Source organism: Equus caballus, chromosome 2, assembly GCF_041296265.1.
Source record: "Equus caballus isolate H_3958 breed thoroughbred chromosome 2, TB-T2T, whole genome shotgun sequence".
Lineage (NCBI taxonomy): Eukaryota > Metazoa > Chordata > Mammalia > Perissodactyla > Equidae > Equus > Equus caballus.
This window is the reverse complement of record NC_091685.1, coordinates 24,839,268-24,850,884: the sequence shown is the minus strand read 5'-3', so window position 1 is coordinate 24,850,884 and position 11,617 is coordinate 24,839,268. Positions and strand designations below refer to the sequence as shown.

Here is an 11,617-nt window from a genome sequence, read left to right as displayed (position 1 = left end):
TGTGGGATGACCGGCTATGCCGCAGAGTCAAGGATGGGGCCCAGAGGAGAGAGCAGCTGTGGGCTGCTTCCACTCAAGGCAGGCGGGAACCTGGCTCCACCAGCAAGCTCAAGCAACCCCTCAAAACACTGCAGACCCAGGGATCCCAATTCTGGGCATCTGGCCCAAATAAACAGTCTGAAATGGGGAGAAGCCAGACGCGCAGGGACGTTCACCCCAGCATTACTGAGAGCAGGACAAAACTGTCTGCTGATAACAGGTAACATTTTTGAGTATTTTTCTTGTACCAGTCACCGTGCTAAATGCCAAACGCGCGTCATCTCATTTGCTCCTCATCACCACCCTGTGAGGTAAGGCCTTCTAACACCCCTGTTTTGCAAATGAGGAAATTACGCTCGGAAAGGTGAAGCCACTTGCCTAGGTCATTCAGGTAGTGGCAAAGCCTGGACGGCACGCTGGACTGTCGGCCACCAGGCTTCGTGCTCTTCACTACAGGACAGCGGTCGGAAATGAGAGGGGGAGGCCTAGCCCATCCTCTAGTCCCAGCAGGGGCTGCGGCTCTGACAAATAGGTCTGGGGGCTGCTATGATGCAAGGTTCAGGGAAAGGACGGATTCGCCAAAACAACATGTACCAAGTTGGAAAGATCTTCAAATACTATAGCACTTGAAAAACAAACAAAGCGCAAGTCCCAGAACAATGAAGCGCAGGATGTGCCTATTTACATACAAAAAGGCGCCATAGCAGATGGCCGTATATGTGCACAAGTTCAAAAGAGGGAGACTGGAAGGATGCTATCCATTAACGGTGGTTATCTCCAGACGAAGGGCCAGGGGGCATTCAAAGGCAATTCCTCATTCTGTGTTAACAAGTCAATTGTGAAATTTTTTTTAAATACCAAAAAAAGTTAAAATATTAGACACACGTGATCCCATTTCTCGGTGAAGAAAAGATACATATGCACAGGAAAAAGATGGAAGACATATACCAAAATGTCAACAGGAGATAGCTCTGAATGCTGGCACTTATGGGGATTTTTATTTCTTCTTTATTTTCTGTGATAAGCACATAGTAGGTTTTTTATTAAAAAATTAATGTTTTTGAGTGATGTTTACGAAGACAATGTACTAGCATTCCAATGTCTTTATACTACCAAACAGTGGTGAACGGCACAGGCAGCTCACTGGTTCCTATCCCAGTTCTACTAATTTGCTGTTTGGCCTTGAACTAGTCGTTTTCGCTCCCTGAGCCTCAGTGTCCACCTCAGTAAAATGGGTACATATCAATAGCCCCTACCTCATAGGGTTCTTAGGAAGATTGAAGATAAAGTGCTCAGCACAGGGCCCAGCCCACGGTAAGCAGGCCAGGTGCTATTACTACCGTGATGCTCATGGGGAATATGTTCAACCAGGCGGTGCAGCAAGCTCTCCAGGCAGACTGCCTGGGTTTGTATCCTGGCTCTGTCATTTACCGGCTGTGTGACCTTGGGCCTATAACCGTACCTCTCTGGGCTTCATGTGAAGATTAAACCAAAAGCACCTAGCACATAATACATAGTCAATAAATATGATAAAAATTCAACTAGGTGAGACATATACACTAAAGACAGGTGGTGCCGTCTTCTGCCTTTGGTATATAAACTTTAGCTATGATTATTAATAAAATGACAATTATGATTATAATGAACAATGGAAAGGGAAGCAGTGGATACAGGGAACATGGCCAGGCACTGACTTCCTTGCTGTGTGAGTTTGGAGAAGTTTGTTAACTTCCTGAGCCTCAGTTTCCCCATCTGGAAATACGGGCCTAAGGCATATCTTACGGGGCTATTGTAACACTCCAGGGAAAGCAAATTCAACATAAATTCAGTAATTTACCTTGTGCCTTATGCTGTGCTAGGCACATTATTTTACACCATCATCTCACTGAATCCTCAAACAACCCCATTAAATTGGAATTGTAGGTCCTTTTTACAGATGAGGAAATTTAGGTTAAAAGATATTCCAAGATCACTTGGCTAGGAAGTGGGCAGAGGGAAGATGTGAACCCAGGACTCACCAACTCCAAAAGATACTGACCCCTCACAAGATGTCAGTAAATGTAGTTTGTTTTCTCTTTCCTGACTTTTGGGCCTCAGTTTACTCATGTATAAAGTGGGTGTGAGGGATAATGCTCATGAAGAGTCCATCTAGTTGAGTTCTATTAAATGTCACCACCAAGCGTGATATTGAGAGACCCGCCCAGCCCTTCCTATCCCAACCTCTCAGACTCAACTTACCAGCTGGCAGCAGCCTCCTGGGCGGGAGTCCTCCAGCTGGCACTGGCTGGAGTTGTCTGAGCTTCTGCCTGTGCCCTGCTTCTGGGCCTGGGTCCCCGGGCCCCTCCTGGACTTCTTGGCACACTTGGATCTTCTCTGCCCCATGGAGAAGCCTGAGCTAGCCTTGCCGGCTGCAGGCTCCCGGGAGCTGACGGAGGTGTCGGAGGGAGCCGTGAGTCCACGCCCTGGCCTTCCCCTGGACTCCGGCCGAGCCTTGACCTCCGGCTCCTCCTGGTTGGGTGATGCGGCAGGGCCCTCACCACCATCAGCCCTTACGATGTGCTCAGCTTCCTGCCGCTCTGGGGAAGCCTTTCCAGACACTCCCAGGCACCACACAGGACTCTGAGGAGGATCCTGGGCAGCTGGCCTGAGGGACCCTCCTCCAACGGGCAGTGGGAACCCAACACCTGCCTGGGCCCCATCCCTGGCAGCAGGCAAATATTCGAATTTCTCAGTCCCTGAGGCACATGCCACCCAACTTCCACCTGGATCTCCAGGCGCAGACCCAGGAGAGAGGGGACTGCAAGGACCCCCCAGGGACTCCAGGTCAGCACCTTGTGGGGAGCCTCCCACAGACGGGGCTTTGTCCCCACCAGGGCTCTGACCAAGCCACAAGAAGCCACCAGCCCCCTCCCCACCCTCTGGGTAGGCCTTACACTTCCTGTTTGTCTTCCTTGTCCCCACTGGGGCTGGGTCTGGTGAGGATGGCAGGTCCCCTTCGGGGGGCTCCTCTTTGCTGAGGGTGGGGCTTCTTCCATCACACTCTGGTGAAGTCCCACCTTTTCCAGCCTCCCTGGGCCTGGGGCAGTTCCCCTTCTCCACCCCTGCCGGCCTCTCCCTGCCGACCAATGCTCTCTCTGGGAGACCCACAGACAGACCGCACAGGTTCCCGGGCCAGCTTTCAGCTAAGATGTCGTGCAGGGAAATCCGGAGCCTCCTGGAGACCTGAGCCCTCTTCTGAGCAGGCACTGTGGGCAGCTGGATGTGGCACCCAGGGCTGTGCACCAAATCCCGGGACCTGGCACCTCGACAGGCCTCTTCCCTGAGGACCCTCTTCCTGCGGCCAGCCCAGGCTTGGGCCCCGGAGCTTGCCCCTGGCATGTCTGCTGCCAGACCTGACATGGAACTGGTTTCTTGCACGTCCTTCTGGGAAAGCCCACAGCTGTGCCGCGGACTGAGAACAGGGTCCTCTGTGCTGGAGCCCTCTGCAGCCCCCTCCTGAGGCATGTCTGTCCACCTACAGGGGCCAAAAGCAGAAGACAGGCCCTGCGAGGAGACAGAGAGAAGAGACCTCAACACGGAGTGTTTCACCCGCCAGCACATTCAGGCGCCAGGCCAGTGGGCACCTGGGAGGCAGCCTCCTTTCCAGGTTGTACCCCCAAGGAGACAGCACCCAGTGTGTAAGCGCCCCAGGTGAAGGAGAGGAGGCCCGCCTCCACACAGGGTCTTCCCATCTCTGAGAGTTGACACTTTTGCTGAAAGGGGCTACAGTAACTAGTTACCACTTATTAATTACTCACATACGTGTTATTACGTCATTTCACTCAGGCAGCCACAGGTGAGAACACTGAGTGACTCGCCCAAGGCCACGCAGATGGGATGTGGAAGAGCCGGGCTGCTCTCCCGAACGGAAAGCCCAGCTCTGAACCACTCCGCACGGGGCAGACAGGGACAGGGGTTAACGCCCTCACCCCTCCTGCCTCCCTCACCTCGGTCCCCTTCTGATAGCCACTCCAGTCAAGGTCCCAGGCCTGACCAGGGCAGTCCCACGCCGCTCAGGGAACCGGGCCCCCACCAATCCACACGCTCTCACCTGGGGTCCCCGGGAACTGAGGAGCTGGGATCACGTGATGCGGGGAGCCCCGGGTGAGGGATGGGGGCGGAGTCCCTGATGATGAGCAAAGGGCGGTACCCCAAGCGTGCTGGCGTCCCTGCCCCGGCAGAGGGCGCTCTCTCCCTCCTGAGGGCTTCCCGGAGGAGGTGCCAATCCGGGCTCCTGAGCAGGAGTAGGTGGGTTCCTGGGAGGAGGGGTCTCAGGTGACAAAGTCTGCCTGAGGCTTTAATCTTGATCCTAGGGCGATGGGGAGTTACTGAAAGTGTCTGCTTCTGCACCTCTAGGGGAATGTCGGAATTAGATCTAGAGTTTTGCATAATTATTTATTTTAATTATCTCATATATAATTCAATGGACGAAAATACATATGCAAGCCCAATAAAACGATTGAAATAAAAAGTTAAAAACTGCGGCCAGCCAGGTGGCCGAGTGGTTAAGTTCACACGCTCCACTTCAGTGGCCCAGGGTTTCTCGGGTTCTGATCCTGGGTGTGGACATGGCACCGCTCAATAGGCCATGTTGAGGCAGCGTCCCACATGCCACAACCAGAAGGACCCACAACTAAAATATACAACTATGTACTGGAGGGCTTTGGGGAGAAGAAGGAAAACAAAAAAAGATTGGCAACAGATGTTAGCTCAGATGCCAATCTTTAAAAAAAACAAAAGATTTGCAGCAGGTACATTCTATCCTGTAATGATAATTCAGTTTGCCATACTTTGCCTTAGATTGATCCTTAACACTGAAAACCAAATGAAATTTGTAACGTTATGACTATGTACATACTTTCACTGCCGAACTAGAGATTTGATAGACCTACTGAGAGGCAGATGGAATTCCCTGGCACTAACCCTGTGCTGTGTGAGACCCTGAGAAGCTTCTGGGTCAATGGAATACTACACTGCTATTAGGATGACTAAATTAGATCTATATATCAATATAGATGTGTCTCCAATACATAATGTTGAATTAAAAAAAGCAAGATAATGTTCGTAATAAGGGAAACTGAGTGCCAAAGTATATGGGAACTCACTGTACTAATCTTCAAATTTTTTCTGTAAATCTAAAATGCTTCTAAAAAATAAAGTTTGCTGCAAAAAGAAAAAACAAACCAGGCAGCTGTATGTGATCTATATGGAAAGCTGTCATGATCTGGTTGTCAGGGTCACAAGAAGAGTTGAGATTGGATGTCACCGATGACTCCAATTATTGCTCTAAATAAATAATTTTTTCAAGTGAGAAGACCTCCCACTATGGAATATACTGGTCATGATGGCAGAGACTTGGACCAAGTCTCCTAAGACCAAGTGACCTGTTAGTCTGGTGCATTTGGATAATGGAAGTCTCTGACCACTGGGCGAAGAAAGGGAGGCAAAGTGGAGGTGTTAGATCACATGTGGTACTGGGGACAAAAGGACCCTGACAGCTAAGAGATATAGTGCTGCTGTGAGCCAGGGACTGGCCTAAATGCTTTGCCTATATTAACCCTATATTTACGTATTTCGTTACCTCTGTTAATCCTTACACCAAGTGTATGAGGTAAGTACTTTATGAACCCTACTTTACAGATGAGGAAATAAGCACAGAGAGATCAAGTAACTTGCCCAAGGTTAGTAAGTGGTAGAGAGTTGATTTGGGAACGCAGACATCTCTCTATCTCCTGAGATTCTAAAATGTCTCATTGCTATAAAAAATAATCAAATTGGGCCAGGTTTTGACCCAATGCCTTTTTTTTTTTTTTTTTGCGGAAGATTAGCCCTGAGCTAACATCTGCCACCAATCTTCCTCTTTGTGTTGAGGAAGACTGGCCCTGAGCTAACATCTGTGCCCATCTTACTCTACTTTATATGTGGGGTGCCTGCCACAGCATGGCCCCACAAGCAGTGCGTAGGTCCATGCCTGGGATCCGAACCTGTGAACCCCAGGCTGCGGCAGAACAAGCTAACCTAACCACTGCACCACTGGGCTGGCCCCAACCCTGAAGAGTTCTGTTGGGATTTATATTAAAATTTCATTGAATTTACACATTAGAGGTATAATTGAATATTTATAATACTAAGTCTTCTCACCCATAAATGAGATATATTTCTTTCTATTCTTTCAGGTCTTCAATTCATTTTTGTAATTTTTCTCCATCAAAATATTGTACATTTTTATTAAATTATTCTGTACTTTATAATTTTTGTTGCTTTTTTTCTTATTACCTTTCCACTTGGTTATTAGCAATGTAAAGGAAGTCAATTGTATTTTGTTGACCATGTATCCAGAAATTTTGCTGAACTCTCTTACTAATTCTAATAATTTTTCTATTGATTCTTTTGTAAGTGTACGTCACTATATGATCATATGGCTGAAAATAATGACAATTCCATCTTGCATTGCACCAGAGTTATATTTCCCTTTTCATTTACATCTTTTTGGTAGATTGTACCATTCCTTATATGCCGTATTTCTTTTTCTTATCTTATTGCATTGTTTAGGACTTCTAGTGCAATCTTGAGTAGATGCACAGGAATCTTTGTTTTGTTTTTTACTTAAATGAAAAATTTCTAAAGTTTCACAATTTTTGCTATAGACTTTGATAGATAATATACATTAGGTTAAGGAAGTTCCCTTCTGTTAAGTTACTAAATACTTTTTCCATTTTTGGGTTTTGAATTTTCTTGTATGTTTTCCTTTATATCTTTTGATATCTTTTCTGCTTAAAAGAGTTGATGTGATAAAATACATTGATGAATTTTCTAATGTTGAACCATCTCTGCATTTGTAATACAACCCCTACGTAGATATGGTGTATTATTTTTTAAAACATGACTACATTTGACTTCATACATTTTAATCAGGTTTTTGCATCTATGTTTATAAGAAAGATAGACTGATGATTTTATTTTCCTATTGTGCCTTTTCTAGTTTTAATGTCAAGTTTGTGCTATCCTTATAGACTGAATTCGGTAGATCTCTTCTTTTTCTGGCCTCTGGAACAGTGAGTATGGATTTCCTATTCCTTGAACATTTGGTGAAATTCGCTGGGAAATTATCTTGTGCCTTTTGATGAGTGAGACTTTTTACTACTACCTCAATTTAGTAGATCACTATTGGTCTGTTCAGTTCTATTTCTTTTTGAACCAATTTCAGTAATTTGTATTTTCCTAGAATTTGTCCGTTTTATCTAGGTTTTCAAGTGTAATGGCATAAAATTGTTCATGATATTCCCATGATTCAAAAAATCTCTACCGGGGCTGGCCCCGTGGCCGAGTGGTTAAGTTCGCACGCTCCACTGCAGGCGGCCCAGTGTTTCGTCGGTTCGAATCCTGGGCGTGGACATGGCACCGCTCATCAAGCCACGCTGAGGCAGCATCCCACATGCCACAACTAGAAGGACTCACAATGAAGAATATACAACTATGTACTGGGAGGCTTTGGGGAGAAAAAGGAAAAAAATAAAATCTTTAAAAAAAAAACAAACAAAAAAACCCAAAAAAATCTCTATTGTATCAGAGTTATATTTTCCTATTCATTCCTAATATTTCTGCTTGCTCTCTTTCTTTCTCTCAATCAGTCTTTCTAGGGCTTTTCTCTAAAGAATTAGATTTTTGTTTTGCTTATTATCTCTGTTCTTTTTTTGTCATTGTATTTTCTATTTCATTATCCTCCACTCTTTTATTCTTTAACTTCTTCTGCCTTCTTTGGTTTACTCTTGTTGTTTGAATTCCTTCTTAACCTGAACCTGCAGCTCATTTTTAGAATCTTTTTCATTTGTAGTTAATTCATTCACTGCTATACCGTCCTCTCTAAGCACTTCTTTGGCTGCATCCTACGAGCCCTAGTAGGTGATGATGAAGCTTTTATTGTCATTCAGCTATAAATATTGAAAATTTCCATTATAATTTACTCTCTAACTTATGAATAATTTATAGGTTTATGTGTATATTTAGCCTTCAAATAAATGAAAAATTTTAAAGCTACATGTTATTATTAAAAATAAAGTGGGGCCAGCCAGAAGACATGAACAGACCTTTCTCCCAAGAAGATATACGGATGGCCAATAGGCACATGAAAAGATGCTCATCATCACTGATCATCAGGGAAATGCAAATCAAAGCTACGCTAAGATCACCTTACACCCGTTAGAATGACAAAAATATCTAAAACTAATAGTAACAAATGTTGGAGAGGTTGTGGAGAAAAAGGAACCCTCATACACTGCTGGTGGGAATGCAAACTGGTGCAGCCACTATGAGAAACAGTATGGAGATTCCTCAAAAAATTAAAAGAGAACTACCATACGACCCAGCTATCCCACTGCTGGGTATCTATCCAAAGAACTTGAAGTCAGCAATTCCAAAAGTCCTATGCACACCAATTTTTTTTTTTTTTTAAAGATTGGCATCTGGAGTAACAACTGTTGCCAATCTTTTTTTTTTTTTTTTCTGCTTTATCTCCCCAAACCCCCCTGTACATAGTTGTATATCATAGTTGCAGGTCCTTCTAGTTGTGGGATGTGGGATGCTGCCTCAATGTGGCCTGACGAGCGGTGCCATGTCCGTACCCAGGATCCAAACCCTGGGCCACCGCAGCGGAGCGCCCGAACTTAACCACTCGACCACAGAGCCGGCCCCTCACACCAATGTTTATTGCAGCATTATTCACAGTAGCCAAGACGTGGAAGCAACCTAAGTGCCCATCAACAGATGATTGGATAAAGAAGCTGTGGTATATATATACAATGGAATACTACTCAGCCATAAAAAAGAACAAAATCGTCCCATTTGCAACAACATGGATGGGCCTTGAGGGAATTATGTTAAGTGAAATAAGCCAGATAGAGAACGACAATCTCTGTATGACTCCACTCATGTGAGGAATTTAAAAATGTAGACAAAGAGAACAGATTAGTGGCTACCAGGGGAAAGGTGGGGTTGGAGGTGGGCACAAAGGGTGAAGTGGTGCACCTACAACACGAATGACAAACATTAATGTACAACTGAAATTTCACAAGATTGTAACCTATCATTAACTCAATAAAAATTTTTAAAAAATAAAATAAAGTGGGGCCAGCCCCATGGCCGAGTGGTTAAGTTTGCGGGCTCCGCTTTGGCGGCCCAGGGTTTCGCCAGTTTGGATCCTGGGCGAGGACATGACACTGCTCATTGGGCCATACTGAGGCGGCATCCCACATGCCACAACTAGAAGGACCCACAGCTAAAAATATACAACTATGTACTGGGAGGCTTTGGGGAGAAAAAGGAAAAATGCAATCTTAAAATAAGTAAATAAATAAATGTAATTTTACTGCATTATGATGAGATAAAATTGTCTATATAGTATTGATTTTTTGAGAAATGTTTAAGGTTTCCTTTGAGATCTGATGCTTTGTGAGTCGTTGTTAATATTTGTTGTGAGCTTGATATAATGTAAATTCTCGGTTTAATGGTATAAGTTTTCCTTGCCTCTTTATTTACTAACTCAAGCTGTTTAATCATATTTTTCAAATCCATATTTATCTATGGTAACTTCATTCTATAGATACCAGTGTTCAGTGCAGAAAACAGAAACCACTCCAGGTGTTTAAAGCAGGATGGGGCAGTGGGTGTCTGCAGAGTCATTGGAAGGGCCACAGGAGCACACTCCAGGCTGGGTCTCTGGGAGGCCGCCACTAGAATTATGTTTACACATATACTGCTGTAACAAGGCCAAAGATCCAGACACGATTGCTGCCACTCCTTCCCAACCTTCTCAAACTGGAGGCCAGACACCGGCACCGAAAAACTCGACAACTCTGATTGTGCTTGTAAGCTGCAACAGCCCACGGAAAAGGACGATGGTCCCCACCTCTCATCCACATTGCAGTTCTGACACAATGGCACCGAGTGGTGGAAACTAATCCACATCTGGAACATGAGTTGTAAAAGAATCTGGGAAATGGTTTTCAGCTCTCCGTTCTCTGCGGTGTCAGAAGGCCCACCAGGATATGAGGACAGATCTGAGTGAGTCAGTCTGCCTTATCGTCTACAATATTTTAAAAATTATTTTGCATGTACTTGACCAATTCCTGAGAGGTGTATTGTAAAACTCACACTATTATTGCGGACTTCCCGGTTTTTTCCTTTATTTCAGTAAGTCCCTGTTTTATTTCTCTCAAACACTTTTTAAAGAGCATACAAATTCATAAATTTTTCCATGCTTTGGTAGATTATAACTTTTATCAGTGCAGGTGTTCTTCTTTCTTCCTATTAATGTTCTTTTGCTTTAATTCTATTTTTTTATATTAATATTAGTATACTTCTTTTCAGTCAGTATTTACTTGATATACTAGTTCTATCCTTTTACTTTTAACCTTTATGTGTAGTTTTGTTTTTCACCATTCCTCTTGTAAATGGCTATAGCTGGACTTTATTTTAGGGGGAGTTTTTTTTTTTTTTTGAGGAAGATTAGCCCTGAGCTAACTGCTGCCACCAATCCTCCTCTTTTTGCTGAGGAAGACTGGCCCTGAGCTAACATCCGTGCCCATCTTCCTCTACTTTATACTTGGGACGCTGCCGCAGCATGGCTTGCCAAGCAGTACCATGTCTGCACCCAGGATCCGAACCGGCAAATCCAGGGCCGCCAAAGCAGAACGTGTGCACTTAACTGCTGCGCCACCAGGCCAGCCCCCTAGCTAGACTTGAGAAACCCAACCAGAGCATCTTTGTCTTCCATCAGTGTGTCTAACCTGTCCGTGTGATTGGGACTACTGACATAGTTGGTCCTATTTCTACCTTTGCTTTTTATGCTTTCTTATCACAAATTCTCTGCTTCCTTTTTATTCCTTTTTGCCTTTTCAGAATTTGTCGAATTATGCTTACCCCCTTTATTTTCCTCACACAGGCTGGAAATTATGTTTTCCTATTTCTAATCTTTAACAGTTATCCTTAAATTTATAACATATGTACTTTAATTTGTATTTCTCCAAGAAAGTCTAAATTGACATTTTTGTCCTTTTCCCGAGCAAGACGATTTCCTTAGCACGCTGTCACTACTCCCCAGTGGTGGACATGTCCATTTCTGTCATTTAATTTCAGCCTTTTTTTCTTTACTTTTAAGAGGTATAAAAACTATTCTTTGATTTTCTTTTACGGTCAATACTTATTTCAGTTTATCACCGGATTTACCTATTTTTTTGCTGTCGGTTGCTTCTTGCATTAAACTCCTTCCATAGAAGTAGTGAAACTAGAGACGGAGTAACTACGTGGAGGCTGCAGACACGATCCAGGCGCCCCATGGTTTCTTTGGTAAATGTTCACTGAATATTTGCTGTGGGCCAGGGCTTTCTGTATATTATCTCATTTAATCTTCGCATCAACACTGTAGGGTCAGCACCATTATTTGCTTTTCACAGAAGAGGAAATCTGAGGTTCAAATAGGTGCAATGACTTGCCCGGGATCGTGCAAGATCTGGGGGGAAGCAGAGCTTGTGGTTCAACCTCA

The 11,617-nt window shown here is 44.5% G+C and overlaps 1 pseudogene; it reads right to left on the bottom strand.

Annotated features, from left to right (window-relative positions):
- Nucleotides 1-2,268: 2,268 nt before the first annotated feature.
- On the bottom strand, nt 2,269-7,627 carry LOC138920159 (SPOC domain-containing protein 1 pseudogene; annotated as a pseudogene).
- Between the last annotated feature and the right edge of the window lie 3,990 nt (nt 7,628-11,617).